Genomic DNA, 18,627 nt, shown 5'->3' with positions numbered 1-18,627 from the left:
CTCCCCCTGCCCCACCTACCCTGCTTGTGTGGGCTCACCCTCTCTCTCTCTCTAAAATAAATGATTAAATAAAATCTTATTTAAAAAAGTAAAGGAAGTTATCTCAGGGAGTATCTTAGCTCAGCCTGCTATAAAAAATTGCTCGGACTGTGGGGAGACAACAGAAATTCGTTTCTCGAAGTCCTGGAACCTAGAAGTCCAAGAACATGATGCCAGCATGGGTCGGGTTCCGATGAGATTCTTCCAGGATACAGACAGCTGACTTATCCTTATATCCCCACATAGCCGAGAGCAGAAAGGGGAAGCAATGACTCTTGTAAGGGTGCTAATCCCTGTTCATAAGGGCTCCACTCTTGCGACCTCCCTGAATCCTAATTATCTCCCAAACTCTCTACCTCCTGATACTATCATATAGGGAGGGGGGTACTCTTTCAACATTTGAATTTAAAGGGAGTGTTCACTCAATTATGCCTATGTAGCCTTCTTAGTCACTTGAGTTCTTTGGGTGAAAGGGAAATCTCAGGAGATAAATTATCACTCTTTGGGAAGAAAATATACCATTTAATACTTCTTTGGATTTCATTATGTTTCTGTCCATGCTGTTTACTTCAGTTTTAAAGCATGGACAGATACATCTTTATTAACCACTTCAATCTTGTGAGACTTCAAGTGTTGCCCATCATCGGCTCTAATTTGAAATGCTCTTACTAGTATTTGTCAGTATATCAATAAAACTCTATCAATAAAAGTTTTTCATTCTTTTTTTAAATGCATTTGCCCCTCTAGGATAGGAACTCTATTCTATGAGTACCACAGAAAAATAATAAAATTAAATGGTTTTAATTAGCCATGATATGGCTAATATCATATTACCAAAACTTAGAAGAAGGAAATATGTTGTACCACATTTCAACCATTTTACCATGATCTGTATTTAAATTTAAAAATGATATCTGTGAATTCTAATAGTTTCCAAATTACCCTTTGATGACAGACTTCAGAGACTGAATCAATTGGATTTTAGTAGCGGTAGGGAGTGCGATGCTGTGTTAATAGGAACAGTAAAGTGGTCCCTTCCTTTAACAACATCCTCTCCTTTTAACTTAGTGCCAAATAAACACAACTCCTGGAATGAAGATTTAATAGGAAAAAAAGGGAAAATTTCCCAACAAATAATAACAGCAGCACTTAAAGCACATGAGGACTTAAGATACATCTCTGCCACCAGATTAATAATGAATAAATAGGGCCCAGTAATTTTTACTGTGCTTGCAGTAAAACAGACCACACAGGACTTCTCTTGTGGAATCTGGAAGTAGTACTTTAAAATCCTTACATGGCTTTAGCACCTGTAATGACTTAGGATGTTCAGGGATGTCTAAAGGAAAAGGTACTCAGCATTTTCTTATACCTATAGTTAAAAATAATTTCTTGAATGTTAGCTACTGTGACCCAGAGGACAGCTTCAGGCCCAAACACCAGGGGTATTATTCTCTACTCACTTATTATCCACATTAGCTTTTTTTTTAATGTGACTCATCAATTACCCCTATATAAATTCATCCTCCAGCCCTGATGATTGATATAAATGTTCCCCATCCATGATAACCTAATTTACAGTACTAACTTCCTTTCATCTACAATTCTGCATAGGTTTTTTGACTCATACTAAGATCCCACATCACTTTAATTTTTCATATTGAATTCATTTCAAGAGCTGCACCCCGGGATCCCCTCTCATGACATCTCATTTTCAGGACAATCTGTAAACACTATGGCAATCTGTAAGCCAACCTGATAGGAGGTTACATTTGCGGAGACCCCAAGGAACAGCCAGTGCTGAAGGGAGAATCTTAGCATGTTACTGCCCCCACATTTGTGACAGCTCCTGCTAATAGCTGTGTTCTGACGGATGCTGGTAGAGAGCTAACTCAGATTCACAGAAACCACTCTTGGGTAGAGGACTGGATAGTTGTAGACAGGGATCGGGGTGGTTATACAGAAGTAGAAACACCCTCATTTCTCCCTCCCCAACCCCCAAATCCCCACTGGCATTGTACTAGACTGTGTCCTGTGCTATGATGGAAATTTGACAGCAAAGAATTTATGGTGAGAGACCCACAGATTCTGTGCATTTGCCCCTTCCTTTTTTCTAGAGTTTCACTCAAAACCTGCTAGTTTTAAAAACAGCCATGTCTTTACAGATTGTAATCTGCATCCAGAAACTATGTCGTGGGAAACCCTACTGAAATCACTGGGAAGCATGTATATGTGACATATTTAAGTGGCCATGAAACAGTTAAACAGCAAAAGCCTGTCAAGGCAGCCAGTGAACAGCTTTTAACCAAAGGCTGCTGATGTCATGCAGGGGTCGTTGATGGCAAAACACAGGAAGCAACAATAAAGTAAATGACTTCTGAGTAGTGGGGGAGACCATCTTTTAACTAGTGCTCAGCCTGAAGTTTGCTCTATTTCCCACCCCTAAAAGCCAATAGAATCTTCAAAACTTCTTCGTCGCTACTACAAAGGAGAGATATTTTTATCTAGGCAGCTATGGAAGGACTATACAATTACCGAATGGGAAGTTAATCACATTTTCAGCATTTACATGAACCCACATAGTAAAAGATAGGAAGTAAATAGCTAAAGCCATGAAAATCAGCATATACGTTTGCACTTCAAATACTAAAAAAAAAAATACTAATACAAAACTTGGTTGTGGCAGATTGAGAGACTAAGAATTCTCCAGAATTGATATATCAACCTGACATAAGTAGATTGTGCATATACTGGCCAGTGTAAAATGGAATGCGTCCACATGGGCATGCATGGATCAATGGGACACCAGGTGATGAGAACAAACAAACAAAAACTAATGGCTGGACCTGCCCGAGGGCAGAAATGTTTTCCTACCCCTATCTGCTGCTTCTCCTGGATTTGGTGAGAAGAAATGGAGAGATAACATAAAACTATAATATCATTATTTCCAAATATAACTTAGAATTTGTTTCATCTATAGCTGTGCTTACATTCATGATTCAGTAAGCACATCTAATTCATTCCATCATGAGCATTTAATTGTCCTTAATTATTGTGATCTTTCTAAAGAATCTTTATAAAGACTTTAAGTAACTGCATTTGATCATTTTTAAGGAGAGTAAACTCTACTAAAATGTCCCAAATTGGGTTTTCAATCAAGATCTTTATCTCCAGGGAAGCATGTTAAACAAAATGATGTCTTTTCTAGGTCTAGCCCTGTGTGAATATATCTTCTATTATACCTTTAGGTGGAGGACATAACTATTATTTAACATATCGCAAATGGAGGAGCTATGTTGTCTGACCAATGGGCATCTTCAAAATGGACTGTTTGAACCTAAAGAAATATGACATAATCTAAACCTGTTGCTCTTTCTCACCAGTGAGAGCTGCTAAGTTACCAGTTGCAGAAACACAGCCAAAATGCCTAATTCGATTTCCTCTCCAACAGAAGGAAATCTTCTTTGAAAAGAAAATGCTTTCTCTACTTTTTTTTTTATCATGAAAAAACTGTATTTATATTTAGCCAGCTGGACTCAGTTTAGATGATCCCAATTTTGTTGGCAACATCCAAAGCATCATAGTCAGGGGCCAGCCGAACGTATGCCTTCTTCTCTCCATCAGGCCTGATTAAGGTGTTGACCTTGGCTACATCAATGTCATAAAGCTTCTTCACAGCCTGTTTGATCTGGTGCTTGTTGGCCTTGACATCCACAATGAACACAAGTGTGTTGTTGTCTTCTATTTTCTTCATGGCTGACTCCGTAGTCAGGGGGGACTTGATGATGGCATAGTGGTCAAGCTTGTTTCTCCTGGGGGCGCTCTTTCGAGGGTATTTGGGCTGCCTTGGGAGACGCAGAGTCTTGGGTCCTCGGAACGTAGGTGATGTGCGGATCTTCTTTTTTTTTGTGACTGTGGATGTCTTTTAGCACCGCTTTCTTGGCTTTCAAAGCCTTTGCTTTGGCTTCAGCTTTGGGAGGGGCAGGGGCTTCTTCCTTAGCTTTCGGCGCCATCTTCGTAAAAGGGTTCTTTCTCTACTTTTTAAAAACTTTTTATGTAGAAAGATTATCAAACTTACGCAAGTATTACAAAAATAGAACCAGGAACTTCTGTGTTCACCTAGATTCAGTTCTACTATATTTGTTACCTTCCTCCCTCTCTCCTTCTCTCTTTCTGTCCTGAACTATTTGACAAGGAGTTGCCCATACCACACCCTTATATCATAGTACAATTGCAAAATCACAAAACCTAACATTGATGCAATACTATTTTCTAACATGGTATTCATATTTAAATTTCATCAATTTCCTCAATAAATCCTTATAGCAATTTTTTCTTTGGTCCACATCCTATTATGGGATCATAATTTGCATTTGGTTGCATGTCTCTTTAGTCTTCTCTAATCTGAAAGAGTTCCTTGGCCATTCTTCATCTTCCCCAACACAAACTAATACTTTTGAAGACCACATACCAGTTGCTGCATATATGGTCCCTACATTAGGATCTATAGGATGTGTCCTTGTGATCAAATTCAGATGATGCCCTCCCTTTTTTTTTTTTTTTGGCCAGAAATCAAAGTGCATAGTGACAAACAAGTGACATTTTCTTCTCAGTATATCACGTCAGGAGGCACACAGCACTGGTTAAGACGCTGCTAACCAGATTTCTCCACTGATAAGTTAAAAGTCTCCCCTGATGTCCTCCATTCATATTCAGTTCAATAACAACTCCATCCCATTCTCCAAGGCTCAAAGAACACATTAGTAGAAATACTTCTCCTATATCCAAACAGTAAATAAGTTGAAATCATTCTTTATACTTCGATAAAAAATCATTCATGCTATGGACTATTTTACCAGTGTATTTGTTTTAAAATCTTAAATTTACAATAGAGAATTGAAAACTTTACCTGGTGTTAAGAAAATTTCTGGCATCAAAAAGCAAGTAGAAGAGTTATTTAGGAGGGAGGAAGCCTTCTCTTGCCTCAGTCTTATTAAATGTCTGCCTAACTCTAATGTAAACATAATACTTTAGGGTCCTAAATATCAGGCTTTAGGTGCGAAAGAAAAATGCCATTACTTGCCATTTTATTTGCTCATTCCTTAATTCATTTTTTATTTCTTCTTTCTGTCTTTCTATCTTACTTTCCTTTCTATCCCTGTATTCCCATCACTCATTCCTTCCTTAGATAATCATTCAACTTACTTTTTGTCTTCCTGTGCTCCAAACTCCTTATGGTTAGATGCCAAAAAGCAGAAATATTTCTCAGAAATCAGTGCCCTCCTTTCCTCTCTTGCTTCTACCTTTGACCTGACACATAACCCCTCCTTAGGAACAAGGTAATTGGACACACACACACACACACACTTACAAGTCATCTAATTCATTATTTCACTATTGAACTAAATTTTTATAGTCAAATGGATAAGCATGTATTTTCTGTTACAATTTAGAGAACTCTAGCATAGTAGGATGTCTGTTGGCCTCTAGAAGACTTCCAGGGAATCAGCTGAGAATCTCTTCATTCCTTGTTACTGGGCAAGCCTATTAACTTTCAAATCTCCCTTTATTTAACCAACCCTATGAGGTCCATAATATTCCAGAGAACTTGGAAGAGATTGAATGAAACAGAATATGTGAAGGCACACTATACAATGTAAAAAACTAAAAGCTATTGTTTTCATGATCCTTTTCAACAAAAGAATTTACTTGGAGTTGGCTTAAAGCTCCAATCTAATACCCATGCTTATGCACTGGTTCTGAAGATATTAATTAAAGGAGAAAAGGTGTCTCAGTTGGAATGATAAAATTTCAAGATACTAAAAGGACATTGGATTTCCTCTATGTATATCCTGGGAGCCTACAACTGAAAATGAAGATTTGGTTAGCTCAGTGATTTATTTAACAGAGGAGAAGAGGAAGAAGGAAATGGAGAAGAGCAATTTATATATCTGTGTGTTTATATATCTTCGTTTATATCTATACCTATATCTATCCTGCTCTTTCTCTCTATGTGTGTGTGTGTATATATATATATATATATATACACATATACATATATAAACATATACATGTATATATATGTATGAAGTGGAGGAGGAAGGGAAAGAGAGAGAGCAACTTGGTTTTATTTACTAAATCCCTCTCAAAGAAGGAGGAGGAGGAGAGGGAAAAAAGAGAAGAAGGAGAAAGAATAAGAAAAATTTTAAGAATATCCCTCTGTCACACAGTTCTGACTAAAAGCTCTGAGGACTTTTAAGACTCAACTCTACCTCTACTTCAATAGTATATGTGATGGCCCAGTGTCTTTTGATGAATGTTAAGCATTAAGTTGTTTGTTTATCTTCCCTAAAGAAAGAACCAAATGCATTGCTGGTGCTTTGCTTTCCTTAATGCCACTATTGTGCAGGGATTCGCTCAGCAAGCTAGGGGAATAGCATGTGGATATTGAATACAAAGAGGCAGCAGGTTCCAAACACAGCCTCGAAAAGAGGAGGTTGTCCCTGTACCCTGCATGGGATAGAATGAAACTGTGTTTTGTCCAAAATTAAAAAGCCTGACCTGCGGGTCCTTCAAGGAGAAAAACATTTCCTACGAAGGTGACATCTGGATTCTCTCCCTGCTTCTGCTACTGCTACTGTTTTTACCACCATTTTCTATGTTCCTATTTTCTCACTGCAACTGTCAAAATTTAAGTTTGAAAATATTTTATCCAGCTCTCTTGTACTAAATAGTTGGGATGAGGGAGAAGTTTATGATTTCCCGAGCAGATATATTTTAAAAGGGCTAAAAGGCCCCACTACTTCTTCCAGAAATTTTAATAAGCATATAGAAATAGCCAGCTGGCTAATCCTGGGAATGTCCCCCCTCCCTGCTCATTTTATAGAAAGATCCTGTGGTCAGGAAATATAAAGCTTTCAACACATTGACCACAGCTAGGATTATAGCCTCATATGGTAGAGCTTTTTCCCACTGTCTTTTTCTGGGTGTTGGCAATCTCCTGCCACCCTCTCACGGGTGTCCAAGTCACCTTCACCCTTCACTCACCGGGGAGAACTTCAAGATTGACTGCACTAATGAGGGAGTCTGGAATTGAGACATTACATGGAAATCCATCAGTGTGATTAAACTTAGCATGCACACTGTGTGTGCTGGTACTTTCAAAGAGCCTGGCTATTAAATGGCTTCATATTTTTATACCTTTTGGCACCCTCATAAAAGGACTTAAGGAAACCGAATTTTTCCTCCACTGCTACAGATGGACTAAGGCAAATCTATACTAAGAAGCTATAAAATAATTTGAATATAAAATAATTTGAAACCTCTCAGGTTCATTGATAAATCAAGTCATTAGCTCTGCAGAGTACTTTTAAATGTATGAAAACATGTATTAATAAGGTTATATGTGCATGTAAAGGCAGACATGTGGTGGGAAACCTATTACATTGCAAATAAAGTAAAACCTCATTAATTCAGAGTCACTTAAATCAGAATTTCTGATCTAACAAAGATCTGGCTGAGGAAGTTTGCCTTTACCATATCAATGGAGAAAAGACTTGCTGAACAAATTGCTAGTGTAAATAAAGATTATAGGGAGAATATATAAACTGTTTAAGAGAAGACACTGTTTTCAGTATCCTCCAGCACTTGGGGAGCACCCATTTACATACAAATAATTGAGAGTATAATTACAAGGCAATCTTATGTATTAATCAAAGTTAGTACTCTAAGGATTTCTAAAAGGAAGATTTAATTATTGCAGGTCCACTTCTATATACTCAAAAGAGGTAATACTGCATCCTTTTAAAATACTCTATGGTTCAGACTTCTCACAAACGTATCACACCTTCATCCAGTTGATGCACATTAGTACACTATTAAAATATATATCATGCTATTATACATTCATATTCTAGCTTTATTATTTTGCACTTTAAGGACTATAAAAAAGTATGTGTGCATTTCTGTGGCATGGATGGATACATACTTGGATTAAGTATGGCTATGGAATGATCTAGATAAGAGCATCAAACTTATGTGTTCTGTCACTTTCCTGCAACAGGAACTTGGTTTCTCAATCTGAGCCTAGGTTTCCTACCCGCAAAACCAAGAAAGGTGTTTTAATACCCATCTTACATCTCAGACAGATGTCTGAGGATCATATGCCAGGATCAAATTAAATGTTGTTACTTAAGTTGATGAAAATACTTCAAAAAGTGAAATGCAAACATTTTATCTACATGACAGATACTTATCTTTGATTTAGAAGGAAATGTTGATGAGGCACAGCATATTAAAATACCCGGATACAAATTTCAAATTCATTATTACCTGAAAAAAAATACTATGTCCTGGCTTGGGGTGAAACTATAGTAGAGGAAATTGAACTCAACACCTACTCATTCTTTTTGCCACCTACAGTGCAGCTTTAGGGATCAAAACCATAGGTATTTTAGCAATTTGTAGAAATCTTTTAGGTTTTAAAAATCTGAGATTCCTTACATGGGTAAGTGAAAATCTCACAAGTGGACAGAGTTTGGGACACACAGGATGGGTCAATTCAAATAGCAGATAAAACAGTATGCCCTAACCAATAGCCTCTGCAGCCCAGTTCATCTACTGTAATGTAGCCAAGACTAGCGTAATAACTAGGACATAGGAAGCCCTCAACAATAACCTGTTATACAATGATGTCTATTGGCCAGCTATCAGCTAATCCTAGAGAGATTCACAAATACTTGCCTTCAAGAACAAAAGACCGCGAATTTTACAAGGTAAAAGACCAGATCAATCTTGTTACTGATGTATCACCAAATCCTCCAATTTAGTAACTGCTTAATAAGAATCTACTGGATGAATTAGCAACTACTATATGCCATATTTTATGTAAGTTGATTGAAACATGCCGTTTACCCTTAAAGTTTATGATATAAGGTGGCCAGAAAGAGATTTTTATAATGAGACAATGAGGCAAGTGCCATATTTTGAAGAAAGTACTCTGAGAGCATAAAGCACTGATTTGTTATCTTGTGCACGTTAGGATCGCCTGGGGATCTTGTGAAGCCATACCACTGTCTCAGACTAAATACATCAGAGGATGGAGCTTGGACATCAGTATCTTTAAAAACTGTCTCTAGGTCATTTTAATGTGCAACCAGAGTTGAGAACCATGAGAAGAGAAGTTAAAGAGTATAACAGTAGGTAAAGGAGTCAGGAAAGTAATTTTTCTCAGATGAGGTCATGTTTATACCAGGCCTATTCGTCCCTATGACCCAACAAGATCAGAAAAATGCTAAGATAGCTTCTGCTTCCAAATTTCCAGCAGTGTCTCCTCTCCAGAGAGACCCTGTGAAGTTCTAAATCCCAAGGACTTAAAGGGGTAACAGAGGATCTTAAGAGTCCTAAATAGAGTTCACAAGAGAATAAGATTCAGTATCTCAATCTGCAACAAGCCTGAAAGAAAAGAGAGGACAAGGAACTTGTGATTCTCAAATAGATGAATTGCCTGATGTTGCCTAATTTCTTCATTTTGGGAGTTCTTTATATGTGGTCATATGCAAGGGAATGTGTTTTATGATTTATTGAGGACTGGTATGATCTGAGAAGTCAAGGTATTAACTTTGTCATAAGTTTCAGTCATGTTCATACTTAATGCTAACTTACATTTGCTTTTATTTAAAAGTGAACAATCTGGTCCACCATATTAGGAAGGAAAACAATGGAGTTCTTTATCTTACTATCTTGACCCTCCAATCCCAATTAAGTTGGAGGAAGGATTTTGACTCTCTTCTTATAATTAATGCCCAAAATTTCAATGCCAAAAGAACACCCATTATAAGAGATGTGTTTTTCAAAATACTGTACTTTAGTCATAGGAGATCTGTATTTTTGTTTTAAAGCCTCTTCTTCAAAACTACTAAAATATATGTAGGAAAAAAAAATCCAACAATCTTATCAAGAATAAAAACCAAAGCCCAGGGTGCCTAGGTGGCTCAGTCCTTAAGCATCTGCCTTCGGCTCAGGTCATGATCCCAGGGTTCTGGAATCAAACCCCTCATCAGGCTCTCTGCTCGACGGGAAGCCTGCTTCTCTCTCTCCTACTCTTGTGTTCCCTCTCTCGCTGTGTCTCTTTCTGTCAAATAAATAAACAAGCTCTTATAAATATATACACACATACATATATACCTGTATACATACCAAAGCCCTAAGACCTTCTATAGAGGAAAAAGCACTTTGGAACTAATTGTGGTTCTACCAGGAGCTACACGCATAAGGTTGCATAAGCCATTCTCTAAGCATCTGTAAAATAAAGCGTTGAGGTTGGTGATGATAGGAGAATCTTTTCCATGCTACCCTCCTGTCCTACTTTAAATTTAACATATCAACAACAATTCCCAAATGCATCCAAGGCAGGCAAGAGAATATCCAGAGGAAAGAAAAGGACAAGTCTCCCTCTAGTGTTTTCAACCTTTGTTTATTGATTTGAACATTAAAAAAAAAAAAAAATCATTCCAAGTTCGACCCACCATCAACATCTTTGGATGACACATCTTTCATGTGTCATTCTAAGTATCTTAGCACCAAGGCAATGTTATCCTGATCTGGTCATGGAAAATCTTGGAAGATTATAACTTTTGATGAGTATAGGCAGCCGAGATAGACTTTATTGGTTGCAAGAAATTTATTTCTACACAGCTACTACTCATCTAAATGAAGAGTCACAGCCCCTGAGCCCTATTTTTCTGCATAAGTCCAGTTGGGTATGGATAAAGTGAAGGGGCTGTTAGGTAAGTAAAAGGCAACATACAAAAGGTACTGTTATTATTACTGTTTTAGGTTTCATCATGCTTATTCAAAGACTGTAAATCAATGAGTAAAATGGTTACATGAGTGGAATGACAGGACAGGTTGTCCGAAAGGCAGTCATACTTTCAAGCCCACCACCACCAATGGATCCAACAAGTGTGTTCAACTCATCTGTACATTTACAGACCTAACAAAGCCTGAAAGAACTCATGACCACTATTGCTTCTGTAAACTCAAAAAAGGTGTTTCTGAGGGAACATAAACCCCTCCCTTCATCACTATATATTTCATAGGTCCTTCCCCCATGTTAATGAGATTTTAGATCTTACCTACAGGATCCCAAAAGCCCTAGCTATGTGAGCTTTGTAGCCAGGTGCTCATGGACCCAAAGTCTTATCCAGGAACCAGTTGGACAGAAAAGGAATTTAACATGTGTTTGATCAGCATCGTGAATTATATTATTAAACTAACCCAGGGTATGAATCATGGCAGGTCCAAAGGAGAATTAAAATCACCCAAATCTTCCCCATAGCTGGGTAGGGCCACAAAGGACCTAACTGATTATAAGGTTAGAAATGACATTTTCAAGTTCCCATCTGGAGGCATGTTTGTTTCTTGCTGTGTCAGTTTGCTCCTGAGTTCTTCAATGGTCTGTTTTGAAAGGGTGAGACTGACTGAAGCAAATGCCTCTGTCTTAAGGACTTAAAAAAAAAATCACTGAAAACAATGTAGGGATATAAACGTCTGTGCCCACAGCCAAGATAAAAAATGCAAAGTCTGGGCCACCTTGCCTTTAATTTTCTAACTGCTGTTTTGTAAGGCTGTGTCATGCTTCTCAGTTCAAACACGCTTTGGCTCTTTATTATTCATGGACCTTTTTCTCAGTCAGTGGTGTTGAATAATAAAACAGCCCAGGATCAAATGGGCCAATTCTCCACGCCTGACACCAACTGCTACTGTTCGCTGGGCTCTGCCAAGCGTTGCCTCTGATAATGAGTGGGATTTGGTTAAACAGTAAATTAATGAATAATGAAATATCCAGGTTGATCAGTTAGAGAGCACGCTTGCTTTGCCCTGGGCTAAATGCTTGGGGCAGAAATTACTCTCAACCGGCACTTGCCTGGCTGCTGGTCTGGATAACTATTTTATAGCCTATTGCTTGACAGAATGCTGGGGAGGGGTGAAACCAGTGGGGAAGAGAAAAGGAAGAAGGGCAGAGTTATTAACAACAAAAAAAAGAGAGAGAGAGAGAGAGAGAGAGGAAGAATAACCTAGTTATCACCTTGTAGGTTTCTAAACTGCATGTGTAAGAACAAAGTCACAAATATGATCTGGAGAAGTCAGTTTCCAAAATTCCCAACACGTGTTTAACATCAAGGAGAAATGGTGAATGAAAACAGTCTTCTGTGTGTGCCTATGCACATATGCGATTAAATGTAGGACAATTCTACTACAAATTCATGTTTCCGTGTGTGCATTAGAGTGATGACATGCACAGAAGCCATCCAGTGTCCAGTGGACGGGAAAACTCTAGCCTCATTTTAAAGTTTCATGCTCTAGTTCTTAAACACACACCCTTCTACAAATTTGAGAACATTAAAAATGTTTCTAAATGACCTCCATTTAAAAAAGTGTCACTGCAGAGATGCCTGGGTAGCTCAGTTTGTTAAGTGTCTGCCTTTGGCTCAGGTCATGATCCCAGGGTTCTGGGATCCCAGAGTTCTGGGATCAAGCCCCTCATCAGGCTTCTTACTTGTTGGTGTCCTACTACTCCTTCTCCCCCTGCCCACTTGTGCTCTCTCTCAGGCTCTGCTCTCTCTCTCAAATAAATAAAATCTTAAAAGAAGAATAAAAAAATTTTCACTGCAACTGAGATTCCAGGACACACATATATTACATACAATATATAATAGTCTATATATAATATAGTCTATCACACAATCATTCACCTAAGAGTTTTTAACTGTTATGTAGCAGGGCACCTGGGTGGCTCAGTCAGTTGAGCATCTGACTATTGGTTTCACTTCAGGTCATGATCTCATGGACTGTGGGATCAAGTGCCACATTGAGCTCCTCGCTCAATAAGTAGTCTGTTTGAAAGATCCTCTCCCTCTGCCCCCTTTCTTCAACCCCCCTCCCTGCTCACACTGTCTCTTTCAAAATAAATAAATACATCTTTAAAAAATAGCTATGTAGTTTTATGCATGGAGATATATATATATATATCTCCTGTTTGCTCATTCATACGAGGAAATTCATATGTCCTTTACAAGAAACCAGTTTGCATCATCAAAAACCCACAGCAGTGTCAAGAGGACAATACATACTAAGAAAACATCTTCTTTCACCCCGACATCTGTTTGGGAAATAAATTTCTCTAATTGATTATCCCTAGAATATCTTATTCTTTCAGAACTTTGACCCTTTCAAATGGTGTCAAGATTGGTGGGTTTCACAGTTTTACACATCAAAAGCTAAAATACTTTTCAGTCAATTAACATGTCAAGTTGTTTGGCTTTGGCTTGGTGATGGTTTGTTCTCAGGTGGAAGAGAGAGAAGAACCTTCACAAAAGTGGTGGGAGAAGGAGTATGTCTTCAGGAACCTAATTTAACAGTCTTTACAATTGGAAGAAAACTCAGAACAAGACTGGAGAGAGGTGAACATTATTTTCCTTTTGTGGTAGAGTTGACAAATGATAAGCTTGTTTTAAAAAATTTTACACAGGCTAACAACCAGAGGGGCAATATGAATTACCTATAACTTCAATGTACATATTACTATGCTCAATTCCTTAGGTAGGTCCTATGAAGCAACAGGCCTAGTGGCTAATATTCCTCTAGTTTCATCCTGTAAAACTGTCATAGCCAAAATTTTTACCTCTCCACACCAGCAACCAAACCTCTCTCCCCCAAGAAAAAATAAAATGCTCTAATAGTCTTTATTACTTTCAGACACTGGCCACCAAACACAGATGTTCACTATTGAGAATTAAAGGAAGGGTAAAAGGTCAGAGGGACCCGGATCAGCTAGATCATTCTTTGGATTATTTGGCCCCATTGTCTTGAATGGCTCTTATTTTTTTGAAGAAGAAAAGAATATTTAGATTGAACATAAAAGTGAATGAATCACTCATGTGGGCCTATTTTGTTGGTAGGGCTCTTGCCTGTGCTCCCTGCTTCTTAAAGACAGCAGAAGGGAAAGTGTGTGAATGCATTAAAAAGAGTAAAGAGTGCTTCTGCTTCAACTCTTAAGAGCTTCCTATTTATAGGACTCTCTGGTCAAAAGAATTTGGTCCTAAAAACAAGAGCCCTAGAAAAAACTTTCCAACACATGGGGCTTTCATGGCAAAGAAAATTCACACTGGTAACTGTTTCATTGTGGCTGTTTTTTGTTTAGTCCAATTCTTGGGGACTTCCCACACTGTGAAATGTGGGGGGGGGGGGGCGTGCACACGTAAATAGCCCTAACGATAATGCCCCTCCCCCAAAAAGGTCTCTCATCTAGTTTCCTGGTAGAATGATTTATAAAGTAGGATAACATATACACAAAATTCATCCTGGTCCAGGATTAATACATTGATCTCAAAGTTAGTGCTGGCACCTTTTCTCCCCCTCCTTTTTTTTATTTTTTCTTTTGTGAGGGCTGAGGGGGACACTGAGGTTTGATTTGGTTTTATATTGTTTTATTTGTCTTGACTGTGATTTTCCCAGGCATTTTGTACAATCCCTCACTGCCCCTTTCCAAACCAAGAACTGTCGACATTTCAACAGTAAAAAAAAGATTTCTGTGTAGAAGCTGTCTAAAATCCTATTTCTTTAGAAACTCAGATTATGGTCGCACTCACTTTTGCCACTTGAACAGCCCACGGGCCCTTCTGTACTCAGGTGTTTCCTAGCTGCCCAGCTTCTAATTGCGCATCCAGATGCCAGGTTCTATCCGCTCAGGACCCAGTGGTTCACCCTGTGAGCACTAAAACTCACTGGGTTCACTTGAGCCTCCTTCCCTTCCATCTGCCGCAGTACAGGTCTGACCTGGGTCAAGTTTCCACTTCAGAAAAGACTCACACCCCCAGTATCAGTCCCAAGGAAGCTCCCCTTCCCACAATACCCCACTGTTCTTGTGCTAGCTTCTTTTCTCTGGTCATTTGATAAATGTCCATACAGGAAGGGACATTTGTTACAGCGGGCGGACTCTGGCCTCCCCCAAATATTCGCATATATGCCCTGCCCATGCCCGCCCTTCAGTGAAGTGTGTTGGCTAATGACATTCGACAGCCACATCCTAGAAACGTTGGCTAATATCCCCACTAACAGGCACGTCCAGGACGTTAACTGGTGGGCGAGTTACAGATGACTGCCAGAGTTGCCCTTCTTGCGGTCTGGGCAAGTCACGCTTTGCTAAGTCCATTGGCTATTGTACTGCTTTTTAATTTTTTCTTAAAGCATTTTTATGCAGAGGCCTCTCCCGGCAGCAGGTGTGACCTCTACTTGGGTCTGGATGCCTCCCTGCTTGAGTCAGTTCCAGAAGGCGGCAGACCTTCGGAGGGAAGAGAGAAAGCGAGAAGAAGCAGGGTGGGCAGAACGAATAAGGTTTCGAACAAGTGGGCAAAAATCACCGCCTGCCCTGGCTAGCTTGTGACCTGCGTGGCACGTATTGAACTTGTGTGACAAAACTGCTCCCTCAGTATGAACACACACACACACAGCCCACACTACAGCGGTTTTTTGCAAACTCGGAGCCTCAGTCCCAAAGACGCACAGCAAAAACCTCGGCAAGCGTGTGCGCGTCCCGCGCAGTAGCCGGGACTGGAGTCGCGCCCCCGAGGCGCGGCGGCGCGTGTGTCCGCGCGTGCGTGATTCTTGACACCCGACCCTGCGGCGGGGAGAGCGTGCCTACACCCGGGCAGCCGCGCGGTATGCGTGGGCTCGGCGGAGGCAGGGGCGGCGCACGCATGCTACGTGCGTGCGCGCGCAGACACCTTGCCTGGGTGTCAGTGTCACCCGCCTGGTGCCCCGGCTGCGCGCTGCTGCTCCAGTCTGCGTTCTGGAAACGTGCGGGAAGGGCGGTGCCAACTAGTGACCTGAGGGAGGGCAGGGAATCGGGATCCAAGCAAGAAAGTGGACCCCAGGAGACGTTTGAGCGACCTCATCCGAAAGAAGCAACGGGGTTATTTATGAGCCCTGATTTAAAAGTAGTGGCTGCTAGGGAAGTGAAAAAGGAGCTCACCCCAAGCTATGAGAGAAGCTATAGTCTCACGAATGCTGTTTATGACGATATAAATCAACGTGGAGCTTGTGATGGGAAATATGGAGAGAGTGAGTTTGGGGTAGAAACGAGGAAACAAAGTCAAAAAGGAAAAATGAGTTTTCGCCCTCTTTTTCCACCCCACCCCCTCTCCCTCTGCCTCTGTGCCTTTCCTTCCTTCCCCAGGAGCTTAGGATTCCAACCAGGAAGCTAGGGAGGGTGAGCACACCCCATCCCGGGTGGAGTCTGCTCGAATCTTCCCCAAGTTTAAAGGAGGCTCCTTACAGGGCGAGGGAATACATGTAAATAAACAACTCGGAAGATTTATGGGAAGGAGTTCAATTTTATAGGACTGTATTTATAGAGCCAGCGCTGGCTCACTTATAAATAGATTAATGGGGAGCTAAAATTAATGGACTTGTGAGCTGCGCGTTTAATTTCTGTGGCTTCTACGTAACAGACAACCGCCCTTTCGAAGTTCAAGCATGGAAGGAAGCTTGCTGTCAGGGAGCCCCGATCTCCCTCAGGAAGGGACACACCCCTTTAGGCCAGCACCCCTCTAGGGGCTCTAGGGCTCTGGTTGCCCTAAGTTTTAGGGGAGGGACCTCACGGGGCTGTTATTTGCAAATGAAGGAAAAGAATGTGGCCTCATTAAAAAAAATAATAATAAGCAAGTCTTCCTCCTAGCATTATTTTAAATCAGGGCCCTTAAGCCGCTAATACCGGTGGGCAGGAGGGCTTAAGGGGGCACTGTAAGGCGCTCAACGTGGCTGGCTGCCTCCTGGCAGAGGGCAGGCAGGGACACTTCCTCTACCTAGGGTCCCTCTGCAGGCCTTGTGGCCAGGGTCCCTCGCCCAGCGGTTCCAGCTGTGGCTTTCCTTACTCCCTCCACAGCCTGGTAAAACAGTAACAAAGGAATTGGGGAACTGTGAGAAGGCCATTTTGTTAGGCAAGTCTGTCTCAGGCTCCCTAACCCCTTTCCTTCTCTTTCTAGTTCTTCCCTCCACGTCTTTCACAGTTCTTTTCTCACATTTGGGCCCCTCAGGATCCTGGCTTTTACCTAGGAAAGATGATTGTCTCAGATACTCTCCTTGTCAAATGGTGGTGGCAAGGGCGGGGTGGTCTGGAATTCACCTATGGGATGATAGATGACAGGTCTGTTTCACCAGAGTTGGAGCTGATGCTTCCTCAGGAGAATTTGCCATAGGAGATGGCTATTACTCACCACTCCTTTTGTATAATCCCAGTGGTAACCAAGCCCTCTCTCCCCAAAAAGTAAATGAAAAGGGAACTCAATGCAATACAGCTGAGCCAGAGGTAAATACAAATACATAAACCTATTTTCATTATAGAAAAATGGATTGCATGCCCTTTTAATCACATTTCCCTTGCAATTCTTCCCTTGCTTCTACCTCCCTTCCTTTCTGCAGGGAGGAGAGGAGGGTTCTATGATTTGGTCATTTATAGTTCTAGCCATGATACCCTCCCCCACCTTTCTTTAGTTAATAAGGAAACCAAGAAGTGGAAGATCTCACATAAAGCAGATTCCATTGTCCCTTCTGTCTTTCCCTATAGGGAAGTCCAACTGGGAATGATTCACCTGAAAAACAGAAAATTGATAATGGGAGGCATATTATTAATTAACTGAGCACCAACTACATGCTAAGTACTCTCCTAATCTGGAGTTATCAAGATTTGACTTTGCTGGTTATCCTTAAATGTATATACATGTTACTGTTTCTGCTTTTTATAATTAAACCAGGCAGTATTTCAATGTTGGAAAGGACCCTAAGAGGCCCACATTTTACAGATAAAGACCTTGAGGTCCAAAGAGAAACAGCGACTTGTCCAAACTGTGGAACATCTTGGATGACTTTACTTTCCTTGCCTCAGGGAAGACACCCAAGCCTTGGGATGAAACACAGATTGAGAAGATCACTGCAGCCCATTAGGCCTGGGCTGCAGCCCATTAATCCAAACGAGAAAAGCTCTGGCTTCTCTAGGCAGCCTCTGAGCCTAAGGTAAGATCCAGCCTCCTAAGACAACTATGTCTTTTTCCTCCTCTGGGTCAAAGGAGCTGTTCCTCATTTGTTTATGGAGGGCCTTGCACAGCTGGTGAGGTCAGGGTTGGGTTCAATCCTGAAATAAGCCAGTTAACTCCTCCAGATCCCCAGGTGTAGGGTGCAGGAGCCCATACCTGGCCCTGTGGGCATCTCCTGCACCATTTCCTCGAAGGAATACCATGCCAGAATGGAATCCTATTAGCAGTGGGAGGGGAGCATCATCTTTGACTGGGACCCAGAGCCCTTTAGTTACTGAGACACAGAGCCTTTAGTTACCTGGAAAGTGAATTTGACACCTCATTTTTTTTTAAAGGGCAAAAATAAACCAAGAGATGCAGTGAACATGAGCTTTTATTACAAATCTAGTTAGAAATAGGAGAGAAGAGTGTCAACTTGGAATTAAGAAAATAAAAAAAACACCTCCTAGTGAAAACAAAAGTATCTGTTCTTCTAAGAAACAAAATTTATTGTGTT

The 18,627-nt window shown here is 40.5% G+C and overlaps 1 pseudogene; it reads right to left on the bottom strand.

Moving 5' to 3' along the window:
• Positions 1-3,580: 3,580 nt before the first annotated feature.
• LOC122899690 lies at positions 3,581-4,052 on the bottom strand (annotated as a pseudogene).
• Between the last annotated feature and the right edge of the window lie 14,575 nt (positions 4,053-18,627).

This window comes from Neovison vison, chromosome 1 (genome assembly GCF_020171115.1).
Source record: "Neovison vison isolate M4711 chromosome 1, ASM_NN_V1, whole genome shotgun sequence".
Taxonomy (NCBI): domain Eukaryota; kingdom Metazoa; phylum Chordata; class Mammalia; order Carnivora; family Mustelidae; genus Neogale; species Neogale vison.
This window is presented reverse-complemented; position numbering and strand designations above follow the sequence as displayed.